Here is a 21,650-nt window from a genome sequence, read left to right as displayed (position 1 = left end):
CATTTCATAGCTTTGGAGCCCCTGATCTGCCTGCACTCTGGGCTCAGTTTGCTGGAGGGTTTTGGTGCTGTAGACCTGCAAGGTAACGCAGGCTGTAAAGGACCTCCAGGAGTCATCTGCTCTAACCTCCTGGCCCAAAGTGTCAGGTATGTTTTCACAAGATTTCTTCTCATGCTAGATTTTCCCTCCTTCCATCTGAGACTCTGATGTGTGACAGGCTTTCTTCTTTCCTCTCTTTTTTAATGTTCTTACCAGTTGTGCAACAAAGAAATTCTAAAATCCTGAGGTTTTTGAATGTTTACTGTAAGCTGGACTGAAGCCTTGATGACTATGATGCGTATAAAAGACCAAAGGAAACAAGGAATAACAAGCTTCGTTGCCATAACAAAAGATGATCCAATACCTTGAGATCTAAAAATGGTTTATCCCTATTAACCTCTCCACGGTATGTGCTCAAGGACTGGTACTATTATGTTTTTAAGCTTCAACAGGAGAAAAGAAGAAAGAACTAATTCATGCTACAGAGAGCAGAGTTTTGGCGTGAAGAGAAGCTGAGGTTAGGATTGGAAGGATGGTTTTACAGTTAAATGCCTGAGCTGAGATTTGGAAAGGCTCAGCTCTGCCCTTGGCTTTGCCCCATGCTCCTTGCATGGCATTGGACTGACCATTTCTGCTTCAGAACACGACAGACATGGGCATACTGGTGAAAGTCCAACAAAGAGCCACCAAGGTGCTGAAGGGCCTGGAGCACTTCTCCTCTGAGAAGATGCTGAGAGAGCTGGGGCTGCTCAGCCTGGGGAGAAGAGGCTCAGGGGGGAGCTCACCCACATCCACAAACACCTGAGGGAAGGGCACAGAGGACAGAGATGGGGACGTGGGGCTGGACACCCTGCTCAGTGTGTCCCTGCTAGAGCGGGGCTGGGATGGGTGGGCCCAGGGGTCCTTCTCCTCCTCAACCAGTCCGGGATTCTCTGATTCCTTCTGGTCTCTTTCTCCCCCCAATTTTCTGGTGCAATGTTTCACAGAATGTTGAGGGTATGTGTGTACATAAGGCAATTCCTAAAATACTAATTCCAAGGGTAGTCTTATTCCAGAAGAATATTCCGAGAAACAAAAATCCAAGGAAACACTTTTTCAGACCTCTGACCCCGCAGCCTGTTTGGCCTCATGCTGTCTGCACCATTCACCAGCTCTTCCTAGTAGCTAGGAAATAGTTGGAGTTTCCCTCCACTTCTGAGAACGTTCAGCAAAATTGAGGGCAGACCCCAAGCTGTTGTGCTGTGTTCCTCCTCTGCAGCTGAAGTTTGGTTGGCTTCTTATTTTTCTCTGACAAAACACACAAATTTTGGAAGGAAAGAGAGACCTAGATGAAAATTCAATTTTGGAAGAGGGCTGCCTACATCAGAACCTCTCCAAGGGTGTTCTGACTCAGAGATTTCTGGCCCAGAGACCCCTAAGAAATATCATGAAGAGGATGCCAAGGAATGGCCAGACTCAGCAGCTTCCCTGGGCAGACGAACTGATAATTGCCCTCTTCCAAATGATATCTGCAGTATCCAAAGGCTGGAGAAAACATAGCTCCTGGGAAGCTGCTTAGGAAGAAGCCACTTCTTCATCCCACTGCATTAGCACACAGAGCAGTCAGGAGATCTGTATACCTTTAAAGAATGGCACCCCCACCCATTTCTTCCTGTCTTATGAATACATTGATTAGATAGCTTTTTATGCTTCATTTTCTTCCAATTTATAAGTTTCTCCTTCATTTTATTTCCTCTCTTTCTCTATCTCTCTTTTTTTATTTTTTTATTTTTATTATTTTTTTATTTTTTTACTGTAGAAACACAGAGCAATTGGTAGAAGTGCTGCTGGCATAATGCAATCACTGTCAACAGCAGCGTGCTCTTGAGACTCCATCCCAGCTTTCAGAGCTGCCCAGGTGAACAGAAGAGCTCGGGGGGAGTTCTTATTAATCTTGGTTTCTGATTTTTTTGGGTATCCAGCATCTTCCACTGTGAAGACTAGACACTCTGTTTCTGTGAAAACTGGGATTCTTACCCAGAGATGAAAGACAGAGATTTTCTTTAGTGGAGCACTGAACTTCACCAGGCTCACAAGAAAAAGCAGATAGATGTGAAATATTGGTTAAACAATTGTCTGATGCTAAATATGGGAAAAGTTGAGGATGAACCCTACCTGGTCGTATTTCATAGGTCTGCATACTAATGTTCTCCTTACCTTTAAGTTCAATGGATCTAGTGTCCATGCATGCAGAGATGGTGTGGATTATTTTGTCCATTAATTTTTCCAGTGTAAGCAAGAAACATCAAAAATGTCCATCATCAGCCTCCACTCCTGCTCTGTCCCCTTCTCCTTGCTGGGAAGGACTCTCAGGCCACTCTAATCTGCTTCCAAGAGACACTTTGTTCAGCTCATAGATGCTAAATAAATTTATGAAAGAAAAGAGCACTCCAAGTCCTCTATGTTATTGCTGTTTCTGTTCATCCATCATGGTTTGTACAGCATTTTAAGCAGAAGTAGTCCTATTATTGCTGCAATTCCTGCTTTTTTCCTTAAAATGAAAGCTCTGGTTTAGCTGTTTTGCATTAAACTGCATATTGATTTCTTGCTCTGTTGAGGTAATGGGAGATGCTAAATTTCAAATGGCAAAGTATGGGTTGGAGATCAAACAGGGAAACTCCTCATTCCATTCATTTAGGGAAGACCTTGAAACCTGTTACTGGAGCATACTGCAGCTCTGTTGGCTCCTGACAATAGATATTTGGGCATGTGCAAGCAATCATTGCTGTATCATAAATAGCCAGGAGGTCACCTGAGAGATGCAAGAAGGCTGCAGTCTGGCTGCAACTGCAGAGATAGAGAAATCCACGTCCCCTCTTCCATTGGTATAAAGTTTGCAGGACCTGTGCTACATGATCTTACATCTGCTCCTGCAGGAAGAGCAGCTCAGGTAGGACTGAAAGCAGCTGGAAGATGTTAGAGGCACATCCACAACATCCCAGGCTTTGGCTCTGAGGTAAGAGTTCACTAAAAACTACAAGGTCTGCCAGCAAATAGCTGCCTTCATCCTTTCTCTGTTTATTGTGTTCTTTTCCTAGGCATCTCCTCCCAACAGCTGTAATGATGGGAATCTGCCTGCAGGCCACTGAAATGCATTTCTTCTACACTGAGCATATCTCAGCATAGTTGGGAATTTGGCTACTCTGAGCTTCCTTTCTGAAAATGAAGCCAATGCCACCGGGTAGCATTGACCTGTAGCACAGTCAAGCTGAATTTTCCAGCTGGGAGACATCAGGGCACATCTAAACTGAGCAACAGAGCATGGTTTGCATGCCCCTGAGCTGGGCAATCCAGGCAGACAATGCTGGGCTGGAGTGCAACCCAGGGCAGTGGAAGGATGCCGAGTTTGGGCGCACAGAAACTGCTACTTCATTTCCCCAGTGGTTTGCCTCTGTGTTAGCTGTGGCTTTTCTTGTTGAGGAGTTATATTGTGTGGAACCACCTCCGCATCCCTCCAGCAACGATGTAGAAATGTCTTGAAGATGGTTTGGCAGGCAAAGCTTTCTTTCCTCTTGCTGGGAACCCCACAGGTCTTTTGCAAAGAAAGTTGGTTGGCGGAACTCTCAGCCACCACAACACACGCTCCAGATAGACAAACCACGTCTGTGTCTATCCACAGCTCTTTCCACAACTCCTGGATTCCACTTTTGAAAAAAAATAGCAGTTTGGTTCTTCAGTGACAGAGCGGTATGGTAAAAGTGATGACCACATTGCAACAGGCTTCTTCACTTGCTTATCTTCAAAGCTGAGTTCTGCTCCAAAGTATCCACTGCTGTGGCATGGAATAAAGTCAGCTTGGGAAAACTGGGCAATTGTTGGCTGAAGAAAAGAAAAATATCTTTCAGATATTTTCTAATCCAAAAAACATGGTTCTTAAATGAGCTTTTTCCAAGCACATTAGTGCTACAGCCATTAATAATCACAGAATTCAAAGAAAAAAAAAATCAGCTGGAAAAGAGTTGAAAGGGAAACCTATTAAAATATAAAAAGCAATTTCCCAAAAACATATACAGTTTCATTTCCAATTTTTTGTTGTTTTTTTTGAGTTATTTTTTGCTGTTACTAAAACTTTCAGTGACCTAATAGTCCTTTTAAAAGACAGCTGCACAGAATAAAACTGGGGCATTTTGTTCTTCTTGCATTGTTCCTAACAGCAGGACCCATTCTTCATTCTCCTGATTGAATGTTTCCCAGAGTGTCTAGACATGTCGCCACCACTGCCGAGGAGCCGAGAGATACCAGGGCTCATCTGAGGAGCTGTAAGGACCAGTCATCTCTCCTTCTACCCCTCAAGAGTCCTAAAAATAAGCTTTTATTTGCCTTCTGTGTTGCTAATTTCTAGGTTACGCTTGGGTCATATTTTCCACCCCTTCGTTCAGCAGTGGGAAGCTGAGATTCCCACAGAAAAACAGTGTTTTTTGAACAGGGTGTTAGATAGCAGCATGAAATACTCCCCAAACCTGGTGACTACATAGCTGAACTGTGCAGCACAGTTGGGCTTGTACCTCAGCGAGACCCAACTGCTCCCCTTCCCTTCAGCTTGTGAGCCTAAGCCAGGTCTGGGACAGCTTTATCTGCCTTCCAGTAAGCCCCCAGGTCTACATAAACAGATCGATGCTCCAGAACTTTTCAGCATTTACCTGTCTGAGATATTTCGCTCCTGTTTCTACATTTTCACAGCTCAGACAGGTTGCTGAGCAAAACCAGAGTCAGGTCATTCCAGATCAGAAGCAGAAAGCCATCAGCATCAGCTCAGAGCTCCCTCCCCTTCCTCCTTGCTGTCTCCCAGAATTTCAGAGCTGAAAATGTGCTCAAGTAGACAGGCTCCGAGTCTCCAGCCTTTGTGGCACGCCTTTGGCACCTCACGTCAGAGATGACACTTCGTCCTCCTCCCACTCCCACCTTGCTGCACTTGGTAGCAGCCTCTCTTTGGCGGTGAGAGAAGTGCTGTGGCAATTCTCAGCTTTGGGCTGTCTCCATTCAGGATGAACCAATGGTCCAGTTCACCCCTGCATGCCAAATGAGTGTTAGTATAGCCAGTGCAAAGCTCATAGCTCATCTCCAGTCACACCCTTGGATCCCAGCAATTCTGTGTGCGAGGGGCAGGAACTGTCTTGCCGACAATTCAGAAAGCACTTTAGACAATGGGAGCACTACCCAAATAATGAATAGCAGTGCTAATAATAGCCCTTATCCTTGCATCCCCCTGCAAGACACTCTAATTCACTAGGACTTGGCCGGGGTCTGTAATCAGTCAGTTATAATCTATTTCAGTCTTGTGTAGAGGGATCTGGCTGGGTTTCTCAGGCGAGGGCTGCTAACATGACTCATTCCCAGCTGATCATTAAGTGGCTTCAGCCAGGTGCTTCTGGGACTTGGTGTCCTCAGCCCTGCTGCTTTCCATAATGACTTGGTTCTTAAGGGCCAGAAGGCAGAAGAGAAAGGGTGGTGAGGAGCACACGCAGCAGGGCACTGCTCTGCGGAGAAATAAGCCTCCCTGAGGTCTTGAGACAGTGTTTTGGAGAGAACAGTAGGAAAGGGGGATGTAAGTCTCCAAGCCAGGTTTCTGTGCAGCTGAGGGAAAAGCAGAGTCCTGGAAACCTTGGGGAGAATTCCTGTGGCCCTGTCTCTGCAAGGGCCAGAGGAAGGATGAGGTGGGGAAACAACACTGGGGCCTGGGTGAAGAGTTTGGAGGTGTCTGAGCTGTGGGGTGCCATAGGGGAAGGCATGGCCAGGCCTCGGGTCTGCTCCCATCCCCACACAGGGCGGTGGCGTAGCAACGAGGGTTGGGCGTCAGCAGCAATGCCTCTGCTCTTGTGGAAGGGAAACAGCATACAGAGCTTGAGTCTGTTTGTGCATACCACTTTCTTGGTCAGAAATAGAGCTGGATCATGGCCAAACCCTCAGGGGGATGGAGCTGGAAGAGGTGTCTTCCTGAGAGGCAACCCGAGCAGGGTGGACTGCTCAGCATGGTGCCCTGAGCAGACTTACGGTGGGGCCAAAAACCCCTTCTCTCACATTCAGGGAGGTGAGCCCTGACAGTGGGAGATGTGGCCGGGAGCAATGAACCGTACCAACGTCCACAAAGCTGCTGCACATCCACGTTCCTCCTGCCAGAGCCAGCATTAACATCTTGTGGGCTCATCTCCAGCACGGAGACGCTGCTCCTGCTGGCTCCTGCAGAGCTGTGGTCATCTGGGCTTGGAAGAGAGGATTTGTGAGCATTACGAGGGGAAAAAACGTCGAGGGAGAGGTCATCTGCGAGGGGTGCGAGCGGCTTCATTTCGTGGCTCCAGCCCAGGACCGTACACCCTGGGGAAGTGTGGGGGTGGGAAGGGGTATTCTTCCTCCTGTCCAAGTGCTCTGCATGCTGTGATGGGATCCCAGCCCCTCCAGTGTCCAAGTGAGCAGCCCTTTCCAGCACAGCCTGGAGCGGAGGAGCAGAAGGCTTTGAAATGCAGTCCAGCAGGGAATTCAGCCCTGCGTCAGACTCCAGCAGCATCGCAAAGCCAGGTACTCAGGCGTGTTTTCCAAGCCCTGTGGTAATCCCCACCTCACGGAGGGCCATATGGCTCTGAAAGCCTCCTTCAGTTTTATATCAGCAGATCTTTCCAAAAGCTTCGCTCTTGGCCATGAGAGACAACTCCTTTCAATTGCAGCTATCCCATCAGAGGGGGCAGAGCGGCACTATGACTCCCATTTTATGGGGCATGGAAACCGAGGCATAGACCACTCATAAACTTTCTTTGGGTTCTCTCTGAACAGAGATCGTCTCTTTTTTTTTTTTCTTTTTTTTTTCTTTTTCTTTTTTCATGAGATAAATGTTGTGGGTAAAAATTGTCAGCTGAAAGAGAAGGGGAGAGTGTGTGGTCAGGGGAATGGAGGTCAACCACCATTCAATAAGCAGGCTCTCACAATGGTTTCTAAAAGATGGAGGTGAAGCAAAGCTGAAGGTGAACTGAGATCATAGTGCAGAGCTCTGGGCAGGGAGAGAGAGGAAATGTGGTCCTAATTACTTGATAACTATCCCACATTTCACAAGTCATTTTAATGGCCCAAATGGATTGCTTTCAAGCTTAGAGCTAATGCTGGAGCGATACGGATAGAGTTCTCTCACAGTGGGACATATGGTGCCAGAAAGCCCACTCTGAGAAGAATATTATTATCTAAAATGACATTAATACATCCTGTTATTCCCTCGCGCCGTATCATGTGCAGGGAAGGGACCGTGCTGTTAAAATGTCAGCATTCAGGCAACATCTCTGTGCGGAGCAAGCAAAGACAGTAGCTGATGCTGAGCGGTTGGTCCGACCCTTACAGCTGGACTTGGAAGCTCTGGGCAAATCCTGCCCACCTGCAGGCTCTCTGGGGCAGATGTTGCTGGTGAGTTGGGTGCTCTGTTGGCTGGTGTAAATTCGAGGCACACACCTGTGTGAAAACGAATAAAAAGGAGCAGGGTTGGGTATTACTGCAGTTGGCTGAGCTATCAGTTAGCTGTTTGGTCCAGGGTTTCTCTTGTGCACTGTAATGTCCTTATACCCAGCATTATGCTGCTTGCTTAGAGGATGACAGCTTTCTTAGGCATGGAGAGGTTATTACTGTGTTGCCATAGCTTCTGGACACCTTACAATAACTGGAAACAAGCTATGGAAATCTCGAGAAACTGCGGCTGCTGCTGAAGCTCACTGAGTGCCTTTTAAAATGTAATATTTTTTCCTTCCCTTTCTCTTATTTTTTATTGGACTTTAGATGGGAGGTGAGAAACCAGTTAGATGTTCTCCCAGCCTTGCCCTCCTAATGAGTGTCTCTGCTCTGATCTTGTGGCTTAGCTGCTAACAAAATAAATCAGAAAAGGGAGAGGAAATGCAAGCTTTGGGCTTTCCTTTGATAATTATAGGAAAACAAAAAATCCCTCTTGTTTATTATGCACTGTGCTGGTGTATGGGAAAGCAATTAAAGGTGTGACATTCTTTATTACTCAGATACCTGGCCTGCACTGCAAAATTTTTATATATATATATATATATATATATTTTTTTTTTTTTTAGCAGGACCACGAATTATTTGCTCCTCTCATTGATTTAGTTTCTCATGAGCAAATTCATCCCTGGTGTTACTCTGCTGACAGCAGCAAGGTTGCAGCAGAGAAGGATTTGGCCCCTGGAAGGCTCCAGGCCAGATGTTGCTCTTTCAATGTAATAACTGGAAGAACAAGCCTCGTTACCAGTTGGAAGCTTGTTCCATAAAGTAGATGGCTCTGTTCTCTGCTCTAATGTGAGTACCTAACATACTGTCAGTGCAGATGACCTCATAGCCCCCTCCTGCCTCCCCCTCTCTGCTTTTCCAATACATCTACTCAGCCTGTGTTGGCTTGTATCTCCTGGTGTCATTTGTACCAAAATAGGACTGTAATATGAAGGTGGATGACCTCATGGGTGTTAGGAGCGAGCTTTGTGAACATGCTTGCCTTGGTAGCACAAACCAGCATGTGCTGAATCCATTTCCTCTTCCAAGCAGTAGGCTCGCATGTATCCATTTTAAAGGTGTGTACTTCATTTTCAGGCCTAAAAGCTGACGTGCCAGCAGGAAGAAAAAGCTCCGATTCTTTTTCTTTGCTTCATTTTTCCTGCTTCTCAATGCGATCTGGTATTTCAGCCCCAACCTGCCACGCGGCTGCCTCGAGGGGGCTGTGAACGCAGAGAGCATTACAGTGCACGCGTCGCCGCTACGAGCACGCAGCGCTGCCGCTCCACGCTGTGCCTTGGCCGTGCTCGTTTCCAACTGCTGCTCGCTGAAACGATTATCGATGATAAATTTTAAACGTGTTGGGATCCAGTTAACAGGGAGTTTGCCTGGGCCCTGCTGAGGGAGTTTGTTGTTTCGGTTGAGTCTCCCCATCAGTTTCTGAGATCTGATTGTCGACACCCAGCAGTAGAGGGATGGAGGTAGCTCTTGGCTAGTGAGTAATGTCTTAATTTAGGAGTGGAAATTGCTGCTTGCAGCATTACCCTGCATTATAGGGTCTTCTCAGGGACCTGCGTAATGCAGTTTGTATTAAATGACAGTCCATCCTTCACTATATCATCCCAATGAATCTCTACAGCTGTGCAGAAGTGGTAGCCCTGTCCCAAGAACCCACTGCAGCAGCTTTTCCACCCAGAAATGCATATTGCAACAAGCGGGAGAGAAACTCCTCTCACACTTCCCAGGGAGCTCCTGTCCCATGGTGGAGATGAGATGTCTCTCTCACAGTCTGACTAGCCTTCCAGAACTTCAAGCCAAGTCTATCTCTCTTGCTCATGAGTTTCATCAAGGAACCATCAGAATCAAATAAAAAGCTCAGAAAGCTCTCCTGGTGGCCAAATATGGACTCCCAAGTTGAAGGCTATAAAATTCTATATTACTTGCCAGATGTACTGACAAAATGCATAATCATTTTGAATCAAATTTCCTTCTGGACTCCGTGTAGGAGAGGGATCACTTCTGGGGAGAAACATTAGTTCAAGGAGATCCAAATGAAACACAACAGATTCCTGAGAAGTTTGGAGCTGAAGTCCTGTGGACAAGTTTGAATCAGATATCTCTGTGCAAGATTAGGCTCAATTTTGAAAATCTACACTCAAATTCCAGACCAAAAGGAGGAAAGCTCTGGGATTCATTTGCCATAGATTTCTTGCAGAACTACCGAGCAACTTGACATGCAGCAAACCAGATGTCCCCTGCAGAACTTCTGCGTGTGCAGAGTATGCAAGCTAAATTAAATTGAGATGTTCTCTGAAAGTCTAACCGTGATGGAAAAGGTACCACAAGATGCAACTCAACAGGGTGTTCTACTTACAGTCTGATAAAAGCAAACAATGTACAGCTGCACACTTTATTCCTAACCATCTAGTGTGGCTTGTTGCTGAGTGTTCATAAATGCTAATCTGTGAAAAAGTTTAAAGATTAACTTCAGATTCATGGATTTATGGAAAGCAGTGATAGAAATGATTACTGGGTCTCAGAGAGGACTGACCAGGAAAGAAGTTTCCCATTGGTTCTGTGAGGAAGTGCTTGTATTTTTGAGAACAAGGGAGTAAACAGAAACAAAAAAGAATCTAATTTTGATATCAAGTCAAACTAGAATTTGACCAAAAACACTAGCTGAAATCTGCAGGTGGAAGAAAAAAAAAAATCTTTTCAGATGAATTATGATGCTTAATTTAAGTGTTGTTTTGTTTTGTTTTGTTTTTTAATCTCACATTCTAAAGAAAGATGGAGTAATTAAAATTAAAAAGAAAATGGAACAGCTCAGTGATTTGGAAACATTAAATAATAGGCATCCAGAACTTCATTTTAAAAATCTCTTATGAACAGCATCTTTATATTCAGCAAATCAATTAAGAACAAGCAAATAGTGTTTCCTGGAGGAAAAAAAAAAGACTTCAGCATTCAGTATGTAACCTGTTTTTCTACTAACCCTATATGAAAACTCTATCAGCTGTTTTGCAGCCTCCAATGAGCGATGGTCTCATAGGTGTTTGAGAGCCTGTCCTGCCTTGCGGTGCTCAGATCCATTCTCGGAGATAGCTTGCAATACTACAAGTTTAATTCAAACACATCCAAGAATTTTGGCACCCGGTTCCAGATCCGCATCGCTGCTTTGATCTTGTCAGGAAAGTCATCTGCTGGCTGTCTTATAGTTTGGGCGCTGCCACCCACTTCCAGACCTGTCTTCTGGTGGAAAGCCACAGAATGGGATTCTTTAACCCCTTTATGAGACTGGTTCTCCACCATAAATTTCTGGCTTTATCAAACTTTTTTTTTTAAAGCCTTATCAAATGCATCCTTTTTCTCTCTGCCATCTCTCTGGCTGGCCCCAAGTGGTCTCTTCAGCCTGTGCCTGGTGGCACTGATGGCAGAGCAGGGCAGCTTGCATGGCAGACTGACAGCTGCTGCCAACCTAAACAGATGCTCCAAGCTTGGTGGTTGAAATTTTAATAGCAATTTTTCTTTCTCCCCCTCCCCCTTCAATAAAAAGGATTCTGGAAACACAAATCAATTATTCCCAGATTTCAAATGCTGGCACCACTCCGTGTGCAGCTGCGAGCACAGAATTTAACCTTTTCGGTATTTCAGTATAAATGGCTGCAGTGAGGGAATGTGTGTTTTTGTGTCCTGACTTTAAGCTGCGTGCCCAGCCCCAAGCTCTGGAGCTGCCTTGCTCTCATCTCTGAGAGCTTCCCTCTCTGAGTCCGTGCTTGGCTCAACTCTTTGCAATGGGCTGAACCAAAACTCTAGGTCACAATACACTGAAGACTTCAGAAAAGTTCAGAAGTGTACCCAAACCTTTCAACTGTTGTTTGTTGTTTTTTTTTCCTCCCCTTTCAAGCTAGTGGAATTAAGTGAGAAACAGTTTTGTAGCCCCCTCAGAGTGAAAAGTATTTCCTAAAAGTGAAAAAAAAATTGCTTCACTTGAGGATCAAAGTTACACATTTTCCTGACAGCCACAGAGAAAAATGGGCAGTCCAAAAAGCTGAGCAATCAGGACACCCACCAGGATCCCGAGGGACCTGGACCCACTGCCACCACCCAGGCAGGGATCTGAGCCAGGTCCCACCTGATCAGGGATGTCCTCAAATAACCACGGGCAATCCTGGGAAAGAAGCCTTTGGTGCTGCCCGAAATTTCCATGCTGGAGCTCAAACCATTTTCCTGACAGTTTCTCTGAGATGGTTTTGCCTCTTGGCAAAAGCCCCCTTAGTAGAAAAATGCCTGACCACCTCTACTAGTTGAGTTGCTTGACTTTAAATACCTGTTTCTCCGTCTGCTCTAGGAAATGGCTTTTCAGGTAATGCTTTTCTGCAACAATTGAAGAAGGAGAATGAGCATCATGTTTCTTATCTAAGTGAGGTGTTGGGAATATTTTTTCTGTTGGCTTAGGAGGGGAGAAGTCTTTTTTCCCCTTTCCTGCTCACTGGCACAGGGGACACTCAAATGTGGTTTCCCAGGCTGAGATACTTGTGCCACAAAGAACTGTGGGTTGGTTGGGTTTTGGTTTTGCTTTTTTTCCTCTTTTCAGCTCATACATAATCACCTTCTCCAGCATTCAAATCTCCAGTTTGGCAGACAAAGGCAAAATGAGATCTTTTTGGCAGGAGGTGAAAATCAGCAGAGCACTACCTGAAAATAAAGTGCTGATTTTAAGGGAAAGCAGTTAATCATGAGGGACAGGTCATGCAAGGAGCAGGTAAAGACCCTGTTTTTCTGAGCTCCCTCATCACCGTGCAGCTGGATCTGCCAGCCAGCTTTCGGGCAAGCCAAGATGTCTCAATTGCTTGTTGCAGAGGCTGATGGAGAGAAAAGAGCACACATCCTGGAAGCAGCATCACTTCAGCAAAGGTGACTGGATGGGCCCAGAGCCCTGCGATTTTGGCTGCACCACTCTGGTTCTGGAAGGCTGGAGGCTTTACAGCCCCAATAAATGCCTGCCTGGGCAACAGGCTCCAGCTGATGCAGAGCCCCAGGTGTTTTCTTGCCTCCTCTTGTAGGACAGTCAGACCAGGTGAGTGTCCCCTTCTGGCCACAAAACCTACAGCCTAGAAAGAATGAGCAAGCAATTTTCTTAGCCATGGTTTTCCTGGCTGCTTTCCAGTAAAACACACGCTGTGATAAAGCAGGATGAATGTGGACACAGCTTTCTGGCAGCGAGCAGCACCACGAAGTGGGGCATCTGCAAGGCACAGAGGAAAGAAGGACCAGAGGAGGCAGAAGAAGGTAGGCAGGAAAATGAGTGGGGCAGAGTGGTAGGCCGATAAGATGAATTTAGACAGGTTTGAGTTGATCACATTACATGCCTCAGTGGCTTACAAATCAGCTGTTTTAATAGCTGGCTGAGGCAGAAAGCATGCAATGGCCAGCTCCGATCTGCAGGGCTCATTGTGTGGATCCAGCAGCCATACCCCAAACTTTGCCCAGGTCAGGCTTGTTGGCCTCCAGCCACAAATGAGGTGGAAATCAAGTACCCACAGCAGGATACAGCATGCATCTTCCTGCACTGCTGACCATGCCAGGCCCCGTTCCCTGGCATCTGCTTGTCCCTCGTGCTGCCATCTGACAGCAGGCTTTTCCTGAGGCTGAACTACAACCCCCAGAAACCTGCAGGATTGTCTGTCACTGAACAGCACTCACCTAAATATATGAAGTGCTAATGACCCTTGTTGGCTTTACTTGAGGGAACAATGTTGTCTCAGCAATAAATCGGCTTCCTCTTCATTAAAGCCACCACCTTGGGAATGCCGACTTTGAAAATAATGCCGTCACCTCCTCCAGCTACCTGCCAGGCTCAGAACACCAGAGGACTTTTTGTAAATACATTTTTTAAAAAGTAGGTCCCAGGGTCCTTTGCTTTTGGAGAGGTCTAAGTATCAAGCAGACACGTAATGGGAGCAAGAGAGCTAACAAACACTTTTCTCCTTCAGCTACTTCTCTCTCTCTCTCTCTTTTTTTTTTTTTTAATAGGTCCTGGATTGCCAGATTGATTGATTAATTGCTGGTGGAATGGAAAGAAAAGAAGAAGGAATAGCCTGCAAATTTGAGAAGGCACCAGAGGATTCAAGGAGGAAAAGGAGGAAAGGTGATCCACATTGCAAAGCCAACATGGGGAATTTGCCCTGTGACTAATTATTTTTTTTTAGTGGTGGAGAAGTAAGAATCTGAGGGAAGAGCAGGGAAAATTGGATCCACAGCCAAGCCAACCACAACAAGGGACCAGAGAAAGCTAAAGGGAAGAACCAAATGAAAACTGAAAGTTTCAGCTGGAAAGAGGGGAAAGAGGGTTGTCTTAAGAAAAGATAGGCTGAAAGACTGGGAACTAAGGAAAAAAAATGCAAAGGAAGAAAGAATAAAATCTTGGAAAGGGTTGCAGGATCATGCAGATTTGGTGGCTATAGAAAGAAAAAGGTCAGCAGATAGCAGTGAGCCTGCAAAGGTCTAACTTAGGGTTGAGATGTGGCCAGGCTGGTGTAGGTGGGAGGACTTTGCGATGTGGGGAGGCATCACCCATGGCTCAGAAAATAGAAGATAAGTCAGGAAGCAAATTACTTTCTTAGGAGAGGAAAACACTTTCTAAGTGTTATGAAAAGAAAGCTTATATTCTCATCAATTTGTGTTGAGCAGAGGACAAAAGGGACATCTCCATTTGAAAGAAAAGACTTCATCATGAAGGGGCAGTTAAACATGAGTAAGGGTTGAGAATCATTTTTGTTGGGATGTTTGAAGTATTGTGATATACATTCACATAGACATCATGCCCGCATTGTGGTAGACCTGTGCTTCCACCCTGCCAACATGGTTGGGGAAAGCTTCCCATGAGAAAGACCAACAAGAATCTTTTCCCCAGATTCATGGTACATATCTTAATCCTAAGGCATGCAGCCAAAGAACTCCTTAAGTCCAACTACCAGATAAAAAGGCTGATATAACAAACTTTTTCTAAAAAGACATAATTTGCTAAATTGACTTTTGTTAGACATAACTTCTCCAGGCAGAGGTGGACAGCATCCTAACCCTTAATATGGATGGAGGATGGTCTGGGATGGTGGGGATGGTAACAGTGCAGTGCCTCTGTGCTGTGCCAGCCCATCAGCAGAGGCTGGGCAAGGCTTGGCCTTCAAGGTAGAGGTTTGAAATGCCTGTGCTGGACATCTGTGTGTGCAGAGCAGCTCCAAGTGCCAGAGCCACATGGGATGCAGAATCTGTTGGAAAGCATGCCTGAAGTGCCCTGAGGGAAACAGCCAACATGTGGGCAGGTCTGAACCTCCAGGACCTTATGTCAGCATCACAGTGAGGGCTGGACTCCTTGAGGCTGGGGAGCACTGCCTTGGAAGCCCATGCTGGACGGAGGAGGGCTGGCACACTTTGGGCAAGGGATCCTTAAGGCAAATGGCTCTGCCTATGTTATTTTGCTCAAAAATGAATGTGCCATGAATGTCCCATTGTGAATCCCCATAAAAGATGCAGAGTGCCTTAAAACCCGAGTCAACAAACCCACACAAGTCTTGATGGAAATGCATCCCAGTCAGACAGGTCTGGATCCCATAACTATAAAGGTGTTTTATTTCCTGGAATTCTGACATCAAAGGGTGGATTTTCAAGACAAATAGCTGCTATTTTCATTTCTCTGGAGAAATCATATGATGTGATTGACAATTAAGATCAGAAAAAGATTTGATGGGCAAAAGATCAGGAAATAAATCTCCCCACACCACCAAATCCAGGGCTGTTATCAAAAGCTATTCATCCCCGCTCAGCACTATGAGGATCACAGGAATTTGGGACCTAATTTAGGGGTGGTTTTTTTAGTAACACTAACGGAAGATTGAGGAAATTGGGCTCAGTTTTACCTGCTACAAAGCTCCGTAAGTGCTAGAGTGAAGGAACAGATATTGAGCCAGACTCCCTGAAGATGGCACAATACAGATTTGAGCTCGCAAGCATCTCCTTGGACGTTTTAACCCTTTGGGGCATTTCCCAAGTAATGAGCAAACATCATCACCTTTCTTCATCCAGACTTTTCAGTGGATGGAATAGTTAAAATACCTGACAGAAGTCTGTTGGTAAGTGACAGCAACAAACATGCTGTGACATGTGGTCATGACCTGTGATCTGCTTAGGGATGTGGGAGGGAGGGAGGGAGGAAGGGAGAGGGGGTAATATCAGTCACAGCCATGCCAAAAAGCCAGGAGGGTTAGCAGGCTTACACTTCTACAGTTGGGCCTTGTCTCCACCCATTTCTGACCATCGGGGAGTTTGGGCTAGATTTGACATTGATTGACCATTTTACTCCAACGAAACAGCATTTTATTTCCTGAGACCATTACATTTGTGTGTCACAACCACATAGTCCAAACTTTTCTGGTAACAGGCAAAGGCATGTGGTTTTATTTCTCCAGTAAGTCTAATGGTGTGCAGGAGGCAAGGCGATGATGCTGTGTTGGTTTTCCCTCAAGGGAATCCGCAGATGATTCTGAGTCCCAAGGTACAGTGCAAGCTCATCCCAAAGCTGGGTTTGGGTTCTGTGTCCTGCCTCAGTCCTGTCTGTGTGGTTGTCTTTGAGAAACAACCTGAAAACATGGAAACCTTAAAATATGGACAGTCGGGTAGGGGTTGAAATGTCCTTCCTCTTTCAGGATGCCTCCCTCCCAACCAAGCTGTCGTGTCAGCTGTGTGGTGGTGCTCCTGCCAGGTGGAGAATGCTCTCCTGGTGTACCACCACCTACCACTCTACTCACTTCTTTTGTGGCCCTTTGGGGTGTCCACTTCATATAGTCAGATGTGTCTGGTAACACTACCCTACAGCCCAGCAATACTGTTATTTAAACACTGCAGTAACAGAAGTTATGGAAGTACAAGAGACTTGGCTTCCCTTTCTATTTACTGCTCATGATCTGGACAGAGTTAGATAAAACTACTTTCAGGTGGAAGACTCTGCCACCATCAGAACAAACAGATTACTTTCTTTTTTTTTCCAATTACTATTTTTTTCAAAATCTGCCCAAAGACAGCGTCATTATTTCCCAATTGTTCCAACCTGAATCCAGGAAAGCACCTTAAGCACATGCTTAACTTTTGGTATGTGAGTAATCCCGTTCCTCTTTGGCAAAGCACTTAAGCACATGCTTAATTTTAAATTTGTTCTTGAGCACAATGAAATGTAAGCTGGTGTTTGAGTGCTCTGCTGGATAGGAGCCAGAGAGCTCAGCACCTTAGAGGGCTCAGCTTCTCAAAGAAAGATGCCATGATTCAAGAAAGCTGTTAACTTTAAGTACTTGCTTAAGTTTCAGGTGTAATGTGGTATAAAATCTTAACCTGTGAAGCCGTAAGTGAGTAACATGGACAAATGCCAACCAGAGCTGGTAAAAGAATGAAGAAAAGTTTCCTCATTGTTTTTCACCCATATTTCTCTCTTTTGCTAGTATTTTGCTTTTTTTTTTTTTTTGAAAGCCTGGCTCTGTGTGAATTTAAAATAGCCAAACTTTACTCTAAAAACAAAGCTGGTCAAGATTTCAAAAGTCCCAGTTTTTCTACCTATTCCAAGGGCAATGAGCCCTTTTATAACTTCATTATGAAGTCAGCATACACATATGTTGCAGAAAATCAGTTTTAAAGATTATTAAAGAAAGAATGAATGTGCATGTGTATATATATGCACATATGTATATATATATATTTGTATTTACATATATTACTCTTCCTGGAAATCTCAGACACTCACTTAATAAGGGATGCAACTTTGCAAGGGCATGTGGGGAAAAAGCCAGCTGCAGAGAGCACGTCACAAAATGTCCCTGCTCATAAAGCTTCACAGCCATACCAGCACAAGGGCATGCACTAAATGTCCCAGGGTGAAAGCCTGCTAGGAAAGCACATCTTCTTGGTGGTTTTCAAGCTCTGGTGGTTTGTGAAGCACCAAACAAGTCTCTGGCTAAGATCTAAATGTTGCCCATCTGAGCACACATGTCAGTAAAATTTTATGGAGGGGAAATTCCACATTTTAAGGAAAAAAGAAAAGAGCGGAGGTTTGAGTCTGGTTCTCTTTAAAAAATGGCAGCTGTTTGAAAGCTGCCTACAAGTTCAAAATGTTAGAAGCTGGTATTAGGAGCTCAAACCTGGTGTTAACAGAAACGAAGGAATGGATATCACGACCACATATGTGATATTGATGCAAGAGCTGATGGAAAGTTAGAGAGAGCGCTCTTGTGTAGATGTAACATACTTGTAAATTATGTTTAGGGTCCTCTTCTGTCATTCGTCCATGGAGGATAACTGCCTGCCATCACCACTGCCTGATAACAGTTGTTTTTTCCAGGCCAAGCAGTGGACCTGAGGTGCTAGTGAAGACAGTGTGGAGGGAAGAAGGTTGATTTCTCTCATTTGATGACCACATGGAAGAAAATTTGGACAGAACTGAAGCAAGGATTGTTCCTTTGTTTTTTTTTGTTGTTTTTTTTTTTTTTTTTTTTTTTCCTCCAAAACAAAACAAACATAAGGAATTAAGGTGAAACAAAACTCTTATGTTTTAATTTATTCTGGTCTGTTTTGGCTATCTTCCCAGGTCAGACCACTTTTTAAAAGAAAATAATACTGGTGAATGAATATTAACAACAAAATGAAACATTTGAAAAATTTCCAAATGAAACCTTTTCGTTTTTAATATGTCAAAGTGTAGTATTTTGACACCTAGGAAAATTTAAACATATATTTTTTTTGCCTTAAAGCTCATTGTCTTGCCAAACCTCAATTCATCACATGATTTGGCACTCACCAAAATCCTTTTTTTTTTTTGGTGGTGGTGGCAGTAACTGTTTCGTTTGTATAGCAAGGGCAGTGGAGGGACACAAGAGGACTTATGGCACCAGTTGTCCCAGAGATTACATCCATGGTAGGACACAGAAGGCCACTCGAGGGGAATCTCCTCCCATGAAGATGTCTTCTGTCCTCATGGAGGTGTTAACCATGCCAGGGGCTGGCCCACAGCACCAGCAGCAAGCATATACCAGCCCATTTGTTCCTCCAGCTCTGGGTCTCAAGCCCAGACCCTCCTGAATACCCATTTTCCCCAGAAGGAAGGGGTAGCTCGTACATATGTTTGCTCTTAATCCCTCATTTCTTCTGAACCTGTCAGAGTAAAGGGTTAATATGTCGGCAAAACAGTTAGGGGAAATAGGAGAGCCAGCTAGCCCAGGTCTTCGCTGGTGTCTGTCATAGCAGGGTCTGTCTTTCAAGGCCTATATAAATAAACTTCCTAGTAAACTCAGCAATTTTATCATCATAAAGGCTGGCAGCCTTTCCTGGCAATAAAATAAACTCTAATCATTTCTTCAAATAAAACACAAATAGCAGCAGTGCGTTTGCAGGAGGCTCTGTGCTGGCTGGCTTTGCCTCTCCCCCCAGCCACCCGGCCATGTGCGTGCCATGCCAGGCCGTGATGGATGGAGAAACACAGGGGCACTCTGCTGCTAATACCTAAGAGGAAACAGACCCTATGTCTGCAACGTAAATCAGGAATGGGCAAGAAGCTCAAAAGAAATAAGAAACCGCTCTGATCCTCCTGCTGCGGCTCAACCAGATCAAAAATCTTCCTGCCCCCTCCACGGATCCCAGCGATGCTTTCCTTCCCTTTCTCATGCACACCTATTTCCTTACCAGCTTTCTTTTCTGACAGCCTCTGCAGAAACATCTGACAATCTCAGGAGAAGCCCGTCCTTGTTGTTTGCCCTCTGTTGTGTCACCAGCTGAAAGCCATGCGTCATAACAAATATGTTCAATGGACAACCACTTCTCCAACAAAAGGGACCCAAAATGCCTGTCAGAGACGTTGGATAACCCTTTTCCTGTAGAAAACCAAATGGACAGCCAGAAACCAGGCAACCATGAGAAGGATTGCAGAAGTGTACCAGAAAAAATAAGAAAGAAAAGCATGACAGTCCTCCCTGCCCCTTGTGCACATAAACACCTTTCTCTTTTGACCTTTGCTCAGCAAGATGTGCCACAGAGGGAACATGGAAATGGCAGAAAACCCCCGAAATATCAATTTTTTAACATGTTGCCTGCTCATTTCAAGATTGGAAAAAAAATAATGGTTGTATGTGGAGATCGGTGGACATCAGTGGATCACATTCTGTTCTTCCACAGATGCGTTCCATCCTCAGGAGCTTGCCTGATCCCTGTTTAATGATTAACTTCCCTTCTGCGTGTCCAGCATTTAGCTGGACCTGATACACAGCCCTGATATGCATTTGTGTGATATCTCCCTGGACTCACAGCTCAGCTGCATGGCTGCCAGCGAGGTAGCGTTCAGTTGTGCATCGATTTCAAAACCAAGCACAATATGGTCTGATTTTAGCCATCCCTAAAATAGAGCTGCTGGCTCTTGTCCTAGGGCTGCGTCAGCCTCTCCAGAGCAGTGATGAAAGCGTGTCACTTGGGCCGGGTCTACAGCACAGTCCATCTCCCTCTGCCTTACATCTACGTAACAGAAGTTTTGCCAAGCGTTTTGCTTTAGGTGGAGGGACTTTGCAATGAAAATAACCAGCCCTAGAAACCTCAGGGCATTTTGTAGAAGTTCGCAGAAGTTTCACTCAGCAACTCAGATGAGAAATGTTTCCTAAAATTCTGAGGATGTGGCTTTTTTTCTGACATATATTTTGACGTAAAACATTACGGATTTTCCATTCACAGCCACCTTTGCTTTTTGAATGTCCTTATTTTGTTTTGCTTTGGTTTTTGAATGCAATTTTCACTTGCTCAAAACTATAAGACAGTGTTTCTCATTTAAGCAAAACCAAAAATAGTTCACTCTACCTGTAATTGCTGATCATTCTATTTTCACTTGATGAAAAAAAAAAAAAAAAAAAAAAAAAAAAAAAAAAAAAGGAGTAAATCTAATATGAATTTGTTGTTTTTTGATTTCTAAAGAGTTGGATATTGTACCTTTGGACATCTGGCTTCTGCCAATACACCCTTAGCAATTTGCAGTGCAGGAGACATGTCGGGCTCAGGAGAACAGAAGAAAACATCTGCTGAGTAAAGTTACTGCCTCAAGAAAGGCAACAACTTTTCTGGAAAAGTGTCTGGCATGGGTGGTGCTTGGAGAAGTAACAGGAGGGGTTAGTTTGTCTTAAACTCACAGAAACATGCACCTCACTTTGGAAACAGGATTTTGAAAGCAATGAAAAACCTTTTCAACAACATAGAAAGGTGTCCAAATATATACACACTCTATAATATTTTCCTTTGCATTAAAAATAATAACTTAAAAAAATATTTTTAATAACTAAAAACTGTTTTTTTTTTCAGATTTTTTTCAGCCAGGTTATAGCTGCTCAGGCTGTAGTTTTCCTTGAAGTATTAATGTATCGTTGCTTAAAATTACACAAAAATTCTCCCCAAAAGACTGAATTTAAATTAAACTTATTCTGGACAATCAAAACCTGCCATTCAGATCATTCTTGGTTTTTGAAAGTGCTGGTAACTACAAAACTGCAGAAAAAATCACTGATTTAGGAAACAAACACCTTTCCATCATCTTTAGGTGTTCTGAATGGATTTTCTTGAATTCATCTGAAATAAATTGACATTTAAAGAAATTATACATAGAATGTGGTTGACATGAGTTTTAAATCGAGATTTTTTTATTGTTATTATTATTTTTTTAGCCATGACCATGGCACAAAGACCCAGAAGCACTTCTGGAACACCATGACATTTTGTCCAGAAACTCGGAAATTTGTGCTGCAGCTGACTGTGGATGCAGGAACCACCACGGTGGTTGTGCAGGGCACTTCCCTGAATTCACAGTGAGGAAATCCACGAGTGGGAAATTGTTGTCCCAGGGAATAGGTGATCGTGATTTATATGTGTCTTTCTTTATTGACAGGTGGGCTTGAATGCATGGATGTGGAGCTGCAAATGATAGCTTTGGTGGAGAGTTTTATATGCCTGAACACAGTCTTTTTTTTTTTTCCTCTTCATTTTCTTTCTTTTTTCTTTTTTCTTTTTTCTTTTTTTTTTCTTTTTTTCTTTTTTGTTTT

Source organism: Aythya ferina (assembly GCF_964211825.1).
Source record: "Aythya ferina genome assembly, chromosome: 6".
Lineage (NCBI taxonomy): Eukaryota > Metazoa > Chordata > Aves > Anseriformes > Anatidae > Aythya > Aythya ferina.
Note: the sequence above shows the minus strand (reverse complement) of the source record.